At 44.9% G+C, this 18,831-nt stretch overlaps 1 protein-coding gene across 7 annotated transcripts in view; it reads right to left on the minus strand.

Moving 5' to 3' along the window:
* Positions 1–18,831, minus strand: part of RNF152 (ring finger protein 152) — a 79,689-nt gene that overhangs the window by 42,428 nt on the left and 18,430 nt on the right. The window contains exons 1-3 of one of the 7 annotated variants that reach the window (XR_005816958.1): positions 11,129–12,260; positions 10,263–10,348; positions 239–781 (exon numbers count right to left, since the gene is read on the minus strand). The exons of 1 other annotated variant lie outside the window; for it this stretch is intronic. The gene's annotated coding sequence lies outside the window, so the exon portion shown is untranslated. 5 more of the 7 variants (XR_005816957.1, XR_005816956.1, XR_005816955.1 and 2 more) reach the window with 5 other exon arrangements.

The raw sequence follows: 18,831 nt of genomic DNA on the forward strand, positions 1-18,831 counted from the left end.
CCACGTCCAACCTTTCCTTGAACACCCCCAGGGACGGTGACTCCACCACCTCTCTGGGCAACCCGTCCCAATGCCTGACTGCTCTTTCTGAGAAGAAATGTCTCCTCATTTCCAACCTGAACCTCCCCTGGCACAACTTGAGGCCATTCCCGCTAGTCCTATCACTAGTTACCTGTGAGAAGAGGCCGACCCCCCAGCTCCCCACACTTTCCTTTCAGGTAGTTGCAGAGAGCAATAAGGTCTGCCCTGAGGCCATAGGTGCATCCAGCAAGCTGCCTCACCGCAGGGAACCGGGCTTCCATTTTGTGCTGGGCATCAAGGCCTGTGAGCACAAAGCACAGGACCGTGGACTCACTCCTCTGCTGCCTGTGGACAAAGCAAACTTATTTCCAACAGCAGTAGGAAAAAAAAAAAAAAAAAAAGCATGCATGTACCTCCTAGCATCCCACTAGGCCAGCTTTGGCAGATGGAAAGAGCTACAAACATTGAGGGCAGACCACCAGCTCCTGCAAAAGCCAGCCTTGTTCTGGACAAGCAGCTGCCCATTGTGTGAGAGCAGAGCTGCAGGTCAGCGTGGTGCCACAGTTCTGCACTGAATATGTTTGTTGTGAAGGACAGAAACCTCCATAATCAGCAAAATAAACAATTTTCACCAAAGTCTGTGAGGTTTCCTCCCCTTCTCCCTGCTCTCCTCTGCAAGGGTCTAATTGCTGAGCTGGGTCTTAAGCCAGGCTACCACAGGGGAGAGATGATAGTGCACTCACTAGTACAGCTCCAGGTCCTGCCATAAATATTGAAAACTCAATTACCACTCTCAGAGTGAACATTCAAAGCAGATTTGCAGATCCCACTGTGTTTCTTGGATCAAAGCTTTCTCATCAAATAATTGAGAGAAGGCTGGGGAAGTCAAGGAGGCCAAATTCCCCCCAATCACGTCTGCCCCCAAAGTATCAGTCATTAGCATCTCTGACTTCTCACGACGTATTCACACCACAAACATTTCAGCACGTGCAGCTGGCTTTCATTTCTCCACAGGAGGCTGGGAGGACTGCACAAATTTCACTGCTGTTCCCCCTCTGCGCCCAGCTGCTCAGGATGCACCCTGCGAAATGGCGGCCATGGGGGCACAGGCTTCACTTTGGGCCTGGGCGCTTGGCTGCAGATGTGTTTCCAACTCGGGGGACTGCTGAGGGGGTTGTTTTCACAGATAAGGAGATCCTTAGGGTAAATTTGCATCACGTATTTGTATAACATCATGGTTTTTGAACAGACACCTCACGTTTTGGAGGTGCAGCTCCATGCGTGCTTCGGTGTGCCAAGTCCCTGCCCTTGCCCAGGCCAGTTCCCCCTTTCCTCCTTAGAAAGCAAGTGGCAGCTAATGCCTCTAAAGCAGTAGCATGGCACCAGATCTCCATGGTCACAGGAAAGGAAAATTCATCACAAAATGAAAACAAACATCTGACTAATCACCGGCCAGCACTGCTGCAAATGATGTCCACCAAAGAGGCCAGGGACTGTACAGATGTAGAGAAAGATAACCCCCTAGCCCAGGCGGAACCCACGAGGCAGTGCTGAAGAGCACGGTGACTTTGTTAATTACATTACCACTGCGGCTACGGTGGTTTTATTGTTGCAGCAGAGTTCAGGCAGTCCCACTGAGAGCGGGACACCCCCTACACCCCCCTCCAGGTTGAATGTACAGCAGAGAACTGAGTATTTGTGCACCGGCACGCAAACACGTGCTCCTGGTCCTGGAGGGTCCGGTGTGCATGCTGAGATTTTATCATCTGACTCCCTCTGCTGAACGTGATTAAAGTTTACGTATGCACACAGCTCCTCGCAGAAGTGCTGCCAAATAGATACAACAAAGAAAAGGAGAAAGGAAGTATAATTACTCCCAGGAGGATTCTCGTGTTGCTGCTGTCATCCCCCAGGCTGCACCTGTTATGAGAATAAGAGTCTTTAAATCTCTAGGGAAGAAATCTTGAAAAGTTCTCAGCCATAGCACAGCTTCAGATTGCTCCACACAGTTTATTATTATAAACCTCTGTTCACAAGGACTCGGATTCGTAAAAGGCAGCGAGTTCCTTGGCACTGCCCTTTTCAGTATGTACCTCATAAAAACTGCATAAAGGGGATCATCCAGTGCTGTGGGCACACGAGGACTGGAAGCAGTCCTGTGCTGTTTTCTGCTGCAAGTTAGTACACTTACCCATTTGGCACCGAGGGACTTTTTTTTTTTTTTTCATCTACATGTTTCTATCAGTTTTTATAAACAGATTATGTAGAACCGTCAATTCTGGCAAATTGCTCTAGATGTGTCCTCTCAAGTGCAGCTCAGATTGGTGAGGTGGGGTCCAGAGGAAATATTATTCACAGGAACAAATCCCTAGAAGTGCTGGGAACCCATAACAGAGGCAGCTAAATCCTGGCTTCTATGTTATGATCACCAGAGGGACCTCTAATAGGCCATACATTTGTAGGAGCTCAATGTCAAACTTTCAGCTCCAGGCAGGAGCAAGTCACCAAATAATCATAAAACTGAACCGGAGCTTGCAAGCATTTTAAAAATAATCAATACATGTGGGATTCATTCCTTTTAGTTTCTGAGCCCACAGCGCAGACTTAAGTCATGTTCCCAAGGTTTATTCTGTTACTTAGAGGCCTAGGAACTTTTTTTTTAAGCCTGGTTTCCTAGAGAAACAGATTTTATATCATCACAGTCTGTGTATCGTCCTGTCTTCCTGTTTTCCTTCAGCAGCTTTTGAACCCATTGGCCAAACTGTCAGAGGAGGAGAAACCAGGGACAGTAATGCCTCATCCTTTTTTTTCTTTTTCTTTTTTTAATCACCAACAGGACATAGGAAAGAAACATCTTTGAACACCCCCTGAGCAAGAGGCAGAGAGAATTTGGCTGCTCTCCGGTCTGTCTGGCAGCCAGCAAGCACACGTGCATGAATAGCAGTATGTAACCAACCTTCATAGCATTCACTGCTCAGCTAATTTTGTCAGACTTCTATGGTCTCAGACCTCTGGGGCCAATGGGGAAAAAAAAAATCGCACTTGCCATAAAATCACTGCTGAATCAGGGTCTGTTAAACCTCACACCTTGCATGAAAGATTCACTAAAGGTCATTGCTTAAAACTGCAAGGCAAAAGTACAGCCCACGAAGACCAAGAAAATGCATCTATCAGTAAAAACAGTTCTGGCCCAACTGGTCACAGGTAATTATCACTCCTCACATTGATACCCTGTGATAAAAACATGATGAATATTTTGACTCATCAAAGTCTGACAGGCTCGTACACATTCCCTTGTTCTCTTCCATAAAATATTGTTTTATTGCATGCTTTAAAATATTCAGCAGAGCGAGTATTTTTACAGACTGCTAACCTGAAAACGGGCATGTAAAAAGGCTGCATATTCACAGTAACACAGTTTAAGAAATTGCTTGGAGCTCCCCCACCCCCTCAAAAATACATTCTCTCCAGATAAGAGTAGAGTCTTCCCTCTGCTAACACTAAAGGCTTCCAGCTGGAGAAGATGGTTAATCTGCTTATCAGAGAAGGGCAACAAAACAAAGAAACTCTGTATTCATCTGTATCACAGGATCATAAAATAACTTGGATTTTATGATGTATCCCATTCAGTCCAGTTTTTGTCCTCGGTTTACGTTCAGAAATTTGACCAATAGTCTACTTCTCTGCTGGTTTGAAAACACTTATCTATTATCTATAGCCTTAAAAAGGAAGGTGCGTCGACATCTTTAGGTACAAAACTTAGGGAAGTTGCTCCTTCAGTATCTATCAGCTGCCTTTATAATCAAAGGAGATATGTCGCAGGAGGTGATTCAGAGCAGGAGACCAGCCTGGATTCTCTGAGTCACCTTCTGCCTGGACTAATCTCCCTCCGAAAACAAGATAGGGGAAAAAGCTTCCTGAATTGAAGTGCCCAAAGATTGGCAGTGTAAATAGCCCCCTGAGGCTCCCAATCCATGAGAACACTTGGGTGTGCTGATACATCCCTTGTCTCCCTGAAAGACATGGCCCTGCCTAAGCCATCTCGCAGGAGCCACAAATGCTGGGTCCCACCACCATCGCTGCCTCCCTGCAGGATTCTGGGCAGCCTGCAGGGATGTGCCTGCAATGAAGCCACCAGGTCATGTTGGCAGAGCTTGGCTGAGGTCAGAAGGGACCTCTGGAAATCCTCCTGTCCAACCTCCTGCTCAAAGCAGGGTCAGCTACAGCAGGGTGCTCAGGGATGTCTCCTGCTGGATTTTGAATATTTACTGCCAGAGCACAGTGCTGGATAAGCACACCAGTGGTGCTACCACAGCGGTTACTCTCTACAGTCCTGGATATTGTCTTTGCTGCGGCAGCTGTCAAGAAATGAAAGAGAAAAAAACAGTTTAGGAGCTCTGGCAATTATCTGCTGAGCTGCGCTTTTATCTCTCCTTGCCCCATCACTAGGCGATGTTTAGACAAATACACTGATATGAATCAAATCTTGATCCTTCGTTTCTTACCATAAATCAATACAGAATCATGACTGTATCCTCTCGATAATTAATAGTGCACTGTATATTAAAAAAAAAAAAAAAAGAGCAAACAGCTGTGTGAAAAATATTCTCACATCAGTGAATTCCAATTACCAAAACTTGATGGTTTTTTAAAAAAGCCTCTTCTGTTATCCAAAGCAGTGTTGAATTTGTTGCTGGGCATTATCTATACTGAAAGCCCATTAGTCAGACAGCCCCTCATTCATCCGTGTTAATTCACTGTCCTTCTCTGAGGTAGCTGAGTAAGTTTAATAGCTATACATATATGGTTGCAACACAAATAAATGACATGGAGATATTTCATCGTAATTTACTAAGTGCAAAAACTATTTCATTCACTGTTTGTGACTTCCATACCGGAGCATTGTGACAGTCCTTTGGCACCAGCTCGCAAGAGAATTGCTTTAGTTCGTCCTATTGCTGACTAAAAGCTCCTTTAAAAGGAATGTTAAGGTAGCAAACACAAGCATTCAAAATTTGGAAATGCCCAAAGTAAGCCTGATCCCCCTTGACATAATCATACTCTTCAACCACATGAATGCATGTTGCTCTTCACATGATGCTGAGCTCCCCTTCTGCTCTGCGGGACCTCGGTAGCACAACCCTGCCACCACGCTCCCCATTGCTGACCTGCCCATATGCCACCATGCCAGCTCTCCTTGTGCCCTCACCCCCGGTAGGCCTCTTTCCTCTCCTTGGCACAATCTCCCCAGTTTTCCTTGGCAAGCTCACTTTGTGCTTTCCTTGGCATACTTCACCTCATCTGTTTCCAGCACCAGTTTCCCACCCCAGCTCCCAGACCAGGTTTCTTACAATGGTTTCTTACTTTCTTCTCCACCCCAAGTCCCCAGCCCTGATCTTTCTCTCTATGCTGTTTTAGTCCACCTGTTTATGCCACCTGCAGACATCACGGCCAGGACGCTTCCTCCTCACGGTTTCGGGTCAAGGAGATAAATGTGGCAGAGCTCGTGTCTCTGTACCTGTGCCAGCAGGCATGAAGAAGAGCATTGGCAGAAACCTGCTGAGACCCTGCAGCCACAGACCAGAGCACTCTCTGCGCAGAAGAAACATCAAGCGGCTGCCAAACTTGCAAGCCTCTACCAGGTGTGTGCAAACTGCAATTTTCCAAGGGCTTATAACTTGGCTGAATCTGGATATTTTTCACAGGAGGTACAAAAGACACATGCTTGAAACTAGATTTTACACACATCTTACATCTGGCTTTCCAAAGTTCACTACATCTTCCATGAGAAACTGTTCTGGGAAAAACATTCCTAGAAGAAACAGCTAGAAACATCCCTCCAGAGTCAGACGGAGGGAGTCATGTGGCACGGAAAATGTTAGCCTAAAAGGTTACAGTTTAATCAAGTTGAAGAATATGGGGGAAAAAAAAATGGTGCAACTCAACTCAGACTATAATTAAAGCAAACCGAGTAGGAGAAAGGTTATTTTTTCTCTAACCTAACGCAAGTCCCATATATATTACCCCTAGGGTAGTATGAGTCCACAGTTCACATCACAGGCCTTGAGAAGATGAAATTGCGCTGTGTAAATATACCAGTTCATTATCACCAAACCACCCAGCCAATTTAGGGTGTTTTATGCCTCGTGATCGGTGTTATTAAGTCATGGTTGCTACAGGCTGAACACCAGGCTCATGTCCCACAACGAAAGTCCAGCAACCATCAAGGGAGTGAGAACGGCCCTGCCATCTTGTTTAGAAGAGAAATTCAAGCGAGATGTGGAAGTCTGTGTGTTTATGCAGACTTGTTTTAACTACACCTTTGCCTGATTGTGCCACCTCTCACGTGCAGGAGGAGCTATCTGGAAGCACACTCAGCTGAGTAGCATTGCTCACGAGGTTAAGAGTTAACAGGATTAGGACCAAGGGCTGGAATGTCAGCGCTGAAGCTGAAGCATTAATGGGAAAACAAGCACGCTGGGGTGTTTATGTGCACAGCACTATCATGGCAGCAGCGAAGGCACTTCATCCTGACACTTCCTGAAGATGACATCATTTATAATTAACACAGCAGCTGTGGATTCACCGCCATTTAAAATGAATTAGATAACAAAGCTCCTTAGGAAATCCCACGGATTTCCTGAGATAGACAGTGGCTAGTTAAGTATGTGAATATGAAGTAAATGTATATAAATATTTATTTGGTTTTTGTTTTTTAAATCAAGGCTACTGTAGAGAACCCCATATACTCGTCAGCAGAGGGGATGGCACTGCTTGTAGCAGGAAGCACATTAAAAACCTTTCTGTCCCCCTGAGAGCTTTCTCATCAGACTTTCCTGGCCCAGGCAATCCTTGCACAGCAGTCTCTCATTGAGGGCCTCACCCTGCAGTCCCCGCACCCCTGAAAGAAGCTCGGGGGATTTCAACGTTGTCTAATTTGCAGATAACAGGGCTATTTATGCAAAAAATGTCTTCAGGACCAGACCTGCCAAGGCATGGCTATTCAGCCCTGTGTCAGCGTGTACAGAGCCTGGGTGCCCACAGTTGCTGCTGCAGATCCTCACGGACTTTCCACCTCCTGACCTGCTGAAGACTCAATGCTGAGAACGTTTTGGAAATGCATCTAGAAAGCCTTTGCGGCTGTAGCAGTGCAGGCACCCTTGCTGGTAGGGGCCCTGCCTCTGGGGCACCCACAGTCAGGGCAGAGCCTATATGTGATCTACAGCAGTGGTGGTGCAAGTGCTCTCTAAGTTACTGCCTTTTCCTCGACTCACTTAGTTAACGTGTGTTTTCCCAAACAACCTGTGTATGGTCCAAGAGGGAATAAGCTTCTTACTAAGCTGATAGATCCATCTCATTAATAGTTGCTTTCCTAGGGCTCCTATACTCCTGTCAAGTTTGCACATGCTTTCTAGCACAGTGCCGCTTATATCACATTTAAGTTTGCTGCCGGAAAATATGTACAGAGGTTCCTAGTTCAGACCTCTGGGCTGTGAGACTTGTCCGATCCATGTGTCTAATGTCAATCCTGTGAGATATCAGCTCTTAAACATGCCTCTGATTTAAAGAGAGTTGTTTAAAACCCCTTCTTTGCTTCTTTCTCCTTAGAGATCTGGCTGAAGAGCAGGAAGACATGGCTGAAGGGCAAGAAAAGAGCCCAAGCGTCATTTCTGAAGTCAGATGGGACTTACACCCTGAAATCACAAGGAAGCTTTTGAAAAAAATTATTGTGTCACTGTCTGGACTGATAAAAATTACCTCTGAGAAGAGCTTTTCTTTTAAATATCTGTCTAGGCTTGGAAAAGTCTTCCCCATGCTCAGGGGAGGAAAGAAAAGGTTAAAAGGCCTTATCTCGCCTTTCTAAACTTCCCAACTTTCCCACTGATTAAATTGCTCAGCAAATCAAGTTCTCTGACAAGTCCAAAGGGTACAGCTGGGTATGAGCCTCACAGGGGCGAGCATTTTAAGGCCATTAAAACTAGCAGAAGAATTTCCATCGACTGCAACAGGATTTGGACCACCCCATCAATAAGTTGCTAAACGTCTGTGAGGAGCATGCACACACCCTGCACACCAGCGACAAGGAAGGATGCAGAAAAGGGAACAGATGACATCTCCTTTTCAAGGAAGGTTAGCCCGATTCTCAGATATTTTATCCCGACACATGTATTTCAGCATTAGTAATGGACCATCTTGCAGGTTGGGAGCCTACATGTGGGTTGTAACAGAGCTGCCAAGTTTCCACCAGGGAGGCTGTGGGGAAGCTGCCCAAGACAGAGGGGGGCTTTGGAGAGCCTTGTGTAAAGCCAAAGTGCTCAAGAATGCTTTGCCCATTCATCATCCTCAAAGAGAAGTGCTTGGCTGCGCTCCACCGAGGGAGGGGAGGGCATGGCAATTGGACCCACAGCAGCTGCCAGGGAAAAATAATCCAGGAGTAACATGAATAAATAAGAAACATTTTGCTAGTCTTAATATTACATGGCTTTCTTCATGCTCTCTCTCTAACACTTGAATTCCCTTCCAAACATTCAGTTTTTCCACTAGCCTCCGTCTGTGGCTTTCACCACTTCTTATGTTTCCTTTTTCTTGTTTCTCTCCTCTTTTTTTTTTTCCTTTGAAAAGCAGCACCCCCCATCCTCTTATTCTCTCTTTCCTGCAGTGTCTTCATGTATTCTCCCCATATTCTGTATCACCTTGTCCACTTTCAGTTTTTCTTCACAGGTTGTTCTCTCCGTCTCTCTCCCTTTAAGCCCTACACTGCTACTTGCACCTTATTTGCATGTTTTCTCCTCCATTGCTTAATTTTCTACTCATTTCTCTGTCTCTCTTTCAGATTTGTTTTAAAACTGGCCCAACATTTCTCCACAATCCACTTTGAAGACCTCCAAGCCCTTTTATTTCATTCTCTTCCAAGCAAATGTTTCCTTTCATCATTTTCCTGGATTTTAACAAAGAGAAGCCTTTGACTCCAAACCCTTGGCTTATGCTTAAACTACAGAGGCGCCACTACCCGTTTCGGGAAGTTCTTCCCCAGGCACTTCAGGAACCCAGCTAAGGAGGCAGAGATCCTCATAGTGACAGATCCTCTATGGGAGAAGTGACAGCAACATATGTCCACGCTTAGGTCACATCTGCCCAAAGCTTATAGGGAATAAGGCTATTACTGAGTAAGTTACTGCTATAGTAGTCAACACATGCTCAGAAATTCATTGCTGAAGGGCTCCGGACTATGAGTTGGCTGAAAGCTGCAGGCTCTGGCCCTTTTCAATTACATGACACAGGTGCCTAAAAACAACAACAACAACAACACAAATGTGGCAAATGAACATGAAGAAAACATTTATAGACAGAGCTTTCCAAAGCGTGTGTCTGAGCTCAACTGCATCTTAAAGTTGCAAGAGTTTTGCTTTCTCTTCATGTGTTTTGACACTGATTTTTGTGTTCTTCCTAGTGACAAGAGACAGATTTTCTGCTCTGTGTTAGACTATAGCACAAGTGAAAATATCCGTTGGTCAGCAAGCTCTGAACTCATCAGCATGCTTTAAGCACATGGCCAAACATAATCATGGGAGACAGACCAACTCCAGTGAAACCTTCCCCTGCTTGGGATTTCACTTTTCCTACCCATTGCAGCTGTATTAAGCAAACTGTGCTGCTCCCCATGCGAGATTCATTGCCCTAGGTAGTTTTGATTTGTTTAACTTTGGCTTTATCAAAGTCAGATCAAGCAGCATCATTCTCAGTCCTATGAATGGTTTTGTGTTCTTTTTTTTTTTTTCCCCCCCTCTTTTCAGCTCATGCCCTGTAATTCCTTCCCTGCTGCCATGAAGGATATTGCTTGGCCTGAACTCTTGTAACCAGCTTCTACATCCTTGTTGTGTTATAAATACAGCACCCTGCTCCAGCCAGATCTAGCCCTAGTTGGCTTGCTCTGCCTCTTATTTTATGAGGAAGACTTCTCTGACATGTGACAGTGACTCCAGGAGGCTGCCAGGCAGCTGGGGGGAAACGCTCAGATGAACGAGGAGGACCAAACTGTAAATCTGAGGTGAGGAAAGAGCTCGCCTCTGGTTCCTTGCTCCTGCTGCTCTCAGGGTAGCCAATCTTTGCCTCACATTGGATTATTTTCGAGCTGTGAAAACAGCTGCAGTTGCAAGTTGCTGCTTGCCAGAGCCTAATATTTCTCCTACCTGTCCAGACATCCCATATAACAAGAAAGTGCTGATGGCAGTATGACAAACCTCTCTCTCTGGAGCTGATGCTGTGTAGTCATGTCTGCAGCTGAAGTGCCATCGCAGCCTCACCAGCGGGTTGGTTCTTGTTGGCACTACATTTTAAGGCATAGGGGATGCCACAGTGGTGTTGCCACAGCATGAAAGATGAGAGTAAAAAAACAGTATTTAAAGAGTGGGGTTATTCTGGCTATCCAAGAGGCACAGTCTTTATCTGCTGAGTGCACGTAATGCATGTCTCATCTCATTCAGCCACTTATAGCCTGTTAGGTAAGAGAACTGTACTACCACATCCAGCTCTCCATGCACACTCTGGTATTTTCTACAGGGTTCTTGCACACTGATTGATAAGCCCCCTTCTGGGGTATTTAGGGTGGGGTTTTGGAGTCTGCCTTTTTTTTTTTTTTTTTTTTTTTTTTTAAGTCATATCGAAAGGAGAATCTCAGTTTATGGCCCTGGAGATAAGAGCCTTGCCTGCTGTTTAACCCCAGAGGTTTCTGCATGCTTATCAAGGTGGATAAACAGTGACAGTCACTCCCGAGTGATGCACCCACACCCACACGCTGATTGCTTGGGATGTGGAAGTGTAGGAATCTCTGCTTATCTGCAGATGGCTTAACTACTCTTATCCCGAACGTGCCTCTTTCAGGAAACGTCCAGCAGCCAAGTCAGACTGGCGAGAGATTTAATTCCTTCTAAACCTTTACCTTTAATGTTGCAATGCTGTAGCAACTGCAGAGGATTTTATTCTAAAACACCTTTGATTTCATCTGCTTGTATCACCACTGTCTTCCCCAGGTAACCAAGGTGTGAATGTCTCAGCAGTCTACCAGGTTTCCCTGTGGTCACAAGGAGGACAAAAGACACTCGCTCACCTTTTTCAAAGCCCCTCCCCTCGGGGTGCCCATCTGATAGCCTGGGATGCGTCTTCAGGAGCTGATAGCTGCCTTCAGCAGGTGATAGCAATCACGGTCTTTGTCTCCCCATCCTGTCCCACCTCTGTGAGTCAGTCCTTTGTCTCCTTATTTGGGTGCCTTTTGACTGTAAGCCTGCCCCTTGTCTTTCTGCTGTCAACTCTTAGTGGCTCAAGTCTTCTTTTGGTTGTTCTGGCTTGTCCTTTGCCCAGAGTCCCCGAGGAGTTGCATGCAGATGTGCTGTGGTGGTGACGACCTACTAAACTGAGAGCTTTCTTAGGTAGAAGAGGGGAGAAACACAGCAGAGACGTCCTCCCCACTGCTCTGCTTTGCCCCTCTTCCCACCTTCCCTCCCCTTAGGATCCTCCACATCCCCAGGCGTGTGGGTGATTTTCTCCACAGCTGAGGGAGGCCAAGGTCACCTCGCTTGGAGAATGACCACTGTGACAGAAACGTCAGTAGTTAACGCTCCCATTTCCACCAAAATCCAAGAACATCTACAAGCACTGAGAGGAGGAAATACCAGCCTTGTATTCTGCACATAAACAAAGGGCACATTAAGCAATTGCCTCCTATAAAGCACGTTTAAATGCCTGGAGTTTTGAGAGAACACTTTAGTACCAGCACTGGCTTGCTCTAGTAGAACTGCAGGCCAATGCATATTCGTCACTATAATTTTATACAGCTGCATTATTTTCACAGTTTATGGTGACACTATCTCGTTTATGAAGTACACACAGCAGTTACACATATGGCTGTATTATTTCCAGCACTTCAAGCGCAATTAGTAATTTCATCGTGCTAACGCTGTCAAAGCTACAGCAGCAGCACACACTGTATTGCAGCTGTCCAAAATTTAGAGAGTGCTATACACGTTTATGCAATATGTACATAGCTGTTTGGGTGCCTGAACTTGGGCCACTGTCTCCAAAAGGTTACCAGAGACATCAGGTGAAATTCCATACTTCCAGCTCCTTTCAGTAACCATGGCTCCAGCTCCTCGTTTATACCTGGGACACATCTGGCCCTAGGTTTTTGTGGCTCCGAATTGCAACACGATCACTGATCAAGGAAACGCTGCTTCATCCCCACCAGGAGACATCATGAGACAGAACACCAACCTGAGCAACCAGGCCTCCTGTTCATAGACCAGGGGATGAAAATGGCCCTTTGAGACATCTCTGCCCATAATGCTATTTTGTGTCATTTGCTACTACTGTAAATGACTCTCAAAATTAAGGATCAGTTTCTCAGGGAAAGAGGAGCACTGTTAAGTGGGCAGACTGGGCAGAAAAAGAAAAATGATACAAATTTAATGGGCAATTGTGCTTGCCAAAAAATGTGCCAGTTTGCACGTCACTGATTTATTCCTAGTGTAGTAATTATCATTGTGGTTTTACCCTGCCTAATGAGAGGTATTACCTATTGCTGAGAAGACAGATTCAAAACTCTGCTGTCAACTTCAGTGCTGACTTTCACCAGCAGTTGCATGCCAGCAAATTTAGCTAAGGAGTGACTTGCTATTCAAAGGTATGAGAACGAGCAGTTGCCCTTGGTTCCTCCTGAGCTCCGGCAGCATGCCTGAAACTCGGGCCTTTCACACAGGTGTCAAACACTAGCAAACGGTCAAAATTGTGCCCCGGTTTTGCAGTATGCAAACCAGAGACAATAAAAGCCACTTCCTGGCACACTCAGAAATTTGTTTATTAGCTTCTAGGCTTTCTTCGCCCCCTGAGCGGATGGTACCACTGAGGTGTGAAAGCGCAGCAAGGCTTCCCCCAGCTCCCATGGCTGCTTCTGAGACCAGAAGAAGAAGAAATGTCCTCTGTGCCCCAAATCAAAATTAATAGGTTTTCCTACCAGCTCCAACTTACGCCATGCTCCATGAAAGAATGGATCTATTCTTATCACAGCCCCCTATGTTTGGCTACGTAGAAATACAATAAAGCACTAAGAGCAGGAAATGAAGGCAGGTTCAGGGGGATTCTTTGGCCACATTTCCCTTCACATGCTGACAGACTCTTGCATTGAGTCAGCCTTTGACACAAGGGAAAGTATGCCTTTTTTACTCTACTTTTTGGCAGTTGTTGTTAGTTTGGCTTGCTTTTCCCCTGCAATAATGTTGACAAACACATTGCTCACAGTGCTCGGGCGATAGCACTTCAGCCAGCCCTTTCAGACAAATGACGTTTTGATATTTACAGGCCATGCCTCACCACTTGGGCAACGGGCTGAGCAGGAATTTGTATTTAAAACCTTCCAGGACACACTGTTCTCTTTTTTTGGTACTTCAGATGCAAACTCCCAGTGCAGGACTAAACCCATTCCACCTTTCCCGTGTTCCTCCAGCGGGGTGGTCTCTGTGCGGTGCTGGCATTTCAGTCTCTGAACGTCTCAGTCCCGATTTAATTTTCCCTTCGTCCACCTTCTCTGATCTTTACCTCATCAAAAGCAATCACCTCATCCCAGTTTGATTTTTCTGTAGTATGCTTTGACTTGAGATGGAGTAGGAATGCTGCCTCTCACAGACATTGCACCTGAAAGTTCATGTCCCCAGTTTTGCAGTAAAAAGAAAAGTATTAAACTCCTGCACTACACTGTGGTATGTGGTTTTCTAGGTTTAAATTGGCCTATTTCCTTCCTGTTCTGCTTATTGACTCATTTCCTTAAATCTAATTTGAGCTTGTTATTGAGTTTTAGCATCAGACAATACATCAGTTGTGTCCATAACACTCATCGATCCAGCAGGAAAAGAGATGGCAGCAAGAGATGAAAGATTTTCATTATTTTTACAAGAGAGAAATACAAATTATTATTTTCTGATGGAAGACAAGGAGGAACAATAGTGGATAGCCATGGAGCAGACCATGTGTTTCTTGAGGGAACCTTATCTGCTGCTCTCATGTCCAAGCACATCCTATATAAAATCCATAGAAATACTGAACTTGGATTCTTGGAATTTTCATCAATACAGCTGTTGCTCTTTTGTAGTTGAGCATGGTAAAGATCCCTCAATATCCTTTAAAGAAGAATTAGAGAAGCTTAGAATGACTTTTTTTTTTTTTTCCTGGAGTTGGGGAAACTAAGGAATGCCTGCTTTTCACTTCCACCTTAACAAACATTTGAAGAGGTTTCTGGTATTCATCCTGTCTGGATCCCACTGGGTATGTCACTTAAATGGAGTTTCTCCACTTCTTTTTTTTTTTTTAAATGGAGTTTCTCCACTTTTTTTTTTTTAAAGAGTGGATTAAACATTTGCATTTCCAGTCCTCCAGAGCACAGATTTCAAAGGCAAATGTGTTCTTGCTTTTCCATGCTCCCACAGCTATTTGCTCTGAGAGAAGCCTTTAAGTGTAAATAACAAGAATAATGCAAATATTCTTGGTTCAAAACCACATTTAAGCCAGCGGTTTTCTAGCTTCCTTATATCTGGTACACAAGTAAAGACATTTTTTTGCTGAATTCTTGCCCCTGGCTCCCTTTTTACAAGCTAAGAGGTTTGTGTCCAATCAAAAAAAACTCTCTATAGGAGTGGTTGGCTATTCAGTGTCAGCTGGGCTTGGTCCCAGCATCCAGCAGCTTGAGCACAATCTTCTACGTCTGCAAGCGGACACATTCAGACATCTAACTACTTGATCTGCAAGATCAAGGTGCTGTGGCTCTGGTTTTATGCCCACACTTGAGCACAGAATTAATATTAAACTGCAGCACCCTACTTGATACTCACATTTAATTGCACTTGAATTGTCAAAATGCAGCCTTTGATCATAGGTGAGTTTCAAGCCCTTGCTTGCAATTAAGGAAGATGTTACAGGAAGCATCAGGCTGCTTTTGGAGTGAGAGTAAAGGAAGACGAAGAATGCAGGTGCTCTAGCAGCAAGAAACATCTGGTTCCACCCTTGGAGCTTCAATAAACTGTGGATAAGCATTGCCATGAAATGATGCTGGTTCAGTGTCATAACCTCAGATGCTGTCAATGGCATTTTTCGTCTGCAAGGTAGTTTATGGACACTAATAATGAGCTCACAGAAAGGCCTGTGAGGTAACTGAGGTGTTACTACACTACATCTTTAGAGGAAGCAGAGCCAAAAAAGCTGAATGACTTGCCCAAGGCTAAAGAGTGTCAAGGCCAGAGTATTTATGAGTCCCTGGCTTTATCCAAGTGACAGGGTCTCAGCTCATTCCCATAGTTTCTTTACCCACAAAATCTGCATAAAAAGATAAGATTTCATGGTTATTTGGCCCTATTTGCTGTGCATATTTCCTTGTGTAGTACTCTGAACCAAAGCTCTGGATCCAAATAACTGATAGGAGAAAACTTAAAAAAAAAAATCACCAACACTACTACTGTGTCTGAAGTCAGATTTAGCTGAAGAGACGGAGAAGGTGCCCATCAACAATAAAACTATTTATTATTATTCTTTCCAGAGGAGACAGCATTATCTCAGAGCCTTGGTAAAATGACTGGGAAAACACGCATAGCACTTTTGTCTAGGCTAGACTGCACAACAAAAAGGCATGGCTTAATGCCCTCATGTCTGCTTTAGCAAGTAATGAGTGTCCTCCTGATTTGTTGGTAGGACAAAAATAAAGTTCCTGATAATTGTATTGTGACAGTTTGTCCTGGCTCGCTTACATCTCAGGAAATCAAGAGACACTACTAAGGACAGTAAGCTTTCCATGCACCCAACTAACCACAGATTTACTGTTGGTGTAAAGCACTCCATCGAGTCCCCCTCCATCCCAACCCTGTAGTACCCATCCAGCTGGCCCCTGTCCCTGCCCCACGCTGGCAATAAACACATTTACCTGCTCCCTAAAGCTGGTGTGATGATGCCATGACTGCCCTTTCCTACAGGACCCCCAGAGCACACACACAGAAGCAAAGGCATGGTACAGATACTAAAACAAGTCCAGACTCAGACAAAGCACATAGATTAAAGAAATCCCTGGCAACCACACTTTCAGATAGCACTCTTGTACAGCTGGTGTACAAGTTCTGTCCCTGCTAAGAGACCCTGTTGCCCTCAGCAAAAACCAGGCCTGGATGCACCTGACTTTGATGCCTGAGAGCCCCGTCCTCGGCACAGGCCTCTGGGGCCTCGCGGCCGCCAATGCCAACATTGTGCAAACCACACAGTGGCCAACGACAGCACCATTAGCTAATAAACCTCGATAAACTGAGACAAGCAGCTTTTTATGGCAGGCAAAGCACGTCATAATAGCCATCTCGTGGTTTGTGGTGTTAAGCGATATCCCCGATACCCATATCTCGGCCTTCCAGGGGTGATGGTGGCACACCTTAAACCTGCATCAGTCAGGGACAAATGTGCTTTTCTGCCCCATCCAAACTGCACCACTCACCAGGAATTTGGCAACCAGGGGAAAAAAATCCCATGTTTTTTTGGGGCAGTGTGAAAAGGTTGCCTTTGCCTGGTGGCCTCCCCCTTCAGGGAGCCTGGGGCAAGAGGAGCCACTGCGTGCTAGCAAAAGGCCTCTGCCACGCGGGATTTCCCATAGTGGATTTGGTTAAAGTTAAAGGCTCTTACACTCTTCTGTTGCCCTAAGGGAGAAACATTACCTAAAAGACTGGTGCTTTATACATCAAAGGATGCCAGGGGATTATTTTTTTTTTTTAATTGCTCTGAGTAATTTTAAGCCAGACATTTTCATAAAAGAGTATCAATTTAAAATCCACTTCTGGAGCTGTTGAGTGAATAAGCTAGGATCCAAAGAGAGGCTTAAATAAAAGCTACAGTGGGGAAAAAAAAAAAAAAAAGAAAAAAAGAAAAAGAAAAAGTAAACATGCAGAATATTTGTTCCTCAGGGCATTTGCTTTCAGTTTGGAGATCCTTTATAAGCTACTCTGATCTTCAGCTTCCAATTTGTATGTGCCTGTTTCCAGGGAACTAAACACCATTCCTCCAAGTTTTCCTTTACATGAACATAAGGCATGCCTGTAAATCGAACCTGTCTTTACATTTCTTAGTGAGCATACTGCATCTCCTACAGTTACCTAAATAAAATGCACAAATCTGTAAGCTAAATTGCCTCTTACATCATTAACTCAGGTTTTATCTGCCTGTTGTTATGGGCAGCCACGTGTCACAAATGGAAAGCCAGGGGTTTTGAGATATACAGTGTGAGGGATTCATTAGTTCCTGAGTGTCTGTTCTGACCAACCTTTAAATAAAAGGTCTGCTTTTCACTGGGAGGATTCCTCAGCACTTTCTGAAATTGCTCAAGCCTCACTTACAGTGGCTTTGACTGAGCTCGTCAACACAGAGCTACCACAGCCATGTGAAGTTACATGAAATCAGCAGATGTGTCCAACTGAAGGACTCATTTCTTCAAATATCTGACCACGCACACATGTACACCCATGAAAAGAATCCAGAACAACTGGGTTTGACTGAATAGGTTGAAGAGAGACACCAGGGAGACAAACTTGTTTGAAAATGCAAATACGATACAAACAACAATTGTGTACACAAATATACATGAAAGCAAAAATACCCATAACGCTTGTGGTTCTCTTCTCAAACCCAAGAAACAGTACAAAGGAAAATGTTGAAATTTGCTTTTTTGTCCTAGGTCCTCAATGTAAAGCTTACTAGAGAGTACGTAGAAACAAAAATGAAGCCACATTTCATTGAGTAACCCCCAAATGAATTAAAAGCAAACAGACAAAAAGGTCAGCAGATACAAGATGGTGAATTCAACTCTTTTGCAATTTCTTCGTTTGGAGTAAGTCATGCCATTACTAAAAGCACCAGAAAACAGATTCTCAAAAAACAAATAATCTTTTCAGCCCGTCATGTCTGCCCCAAAATAATGTGTATTGTGGTGTTTACATTATGACCTCACAGGGCCGCTTCGTGAGCAAAAGGCTTTGAGTTGCCTCCAGACTTCAGCCGGACAGGATATAGCATATTATTGGCAGGATACACCAGGCTACGATCTCCATGTCAGCTCAGGCAGAAGCATCAATCAAAACGGCTCTAAACTATTTGCTCGCAGGTCCCACTCTGGCAGTTGTCAGTCTGCTGGGTCCTCCTCCATCCCACAAGTCAGCCAGTCACCCGCCTCCTGTCAGTAACCACCACAGAGTCACCCTGTTACAATAACCTGGGAGGTAAGTCTGGTGGGCAGAGCTTTGAAAGGCATATGGGTTTGCATACAGCACGAGTGCCCATCAGACTCCATGAAAGGGCATTTAGAGGTAGCGTTACGGACACACCTCACACATACTAAATTACTGCAAGCTGAAGTCCTAAATTTATATCTATAAAGAAAACTAATGTAGAGTGAAGAGAAGAACTGCAGAGGCGTGCAGTAAAACGCGTCTGCATTGATGCAATTTTTCACAATCCTTTCCTGCACAGCTTCTACATTCATCTCTCCCCAGAAAGCCTCCTTCTAACAATCCCAAGAATCCAGCAGCTGTAGAGAACCAGGTTCAGTCCAGCAGAGAAAATGCAAGGGTGAGAACTGAGGTCTGAATCTGAAGCTCCCTGAGCAGGGGAGACTGCAGCAGCTGGACACATGGACTTGGTCCAGAAATACCTCTGATAAATACCAGAGTAGCAACTCTGTCAATTCCCATATTGTTTGGGGTCAAAGGAGGAGCACTGTTTTCTGTCAGGAAACCCATACCAACCCAT

The sequence above is a fragment of the Cygnus olor genome, chromosome 2 (genome assembly GCF_009769625.2).
Source record: "Cygnus olor isolate bCygOlo1 chromosome 2, bCygOlo1.pri.v2, whole genome shotgun sequence".
Taxonomy (NCBI): domain Eukaryota; kingdom Metazoa; phylum Chordata; class Aves; order Anseriformes; family Anatidae; genus Cygnus; species Cygnus olor.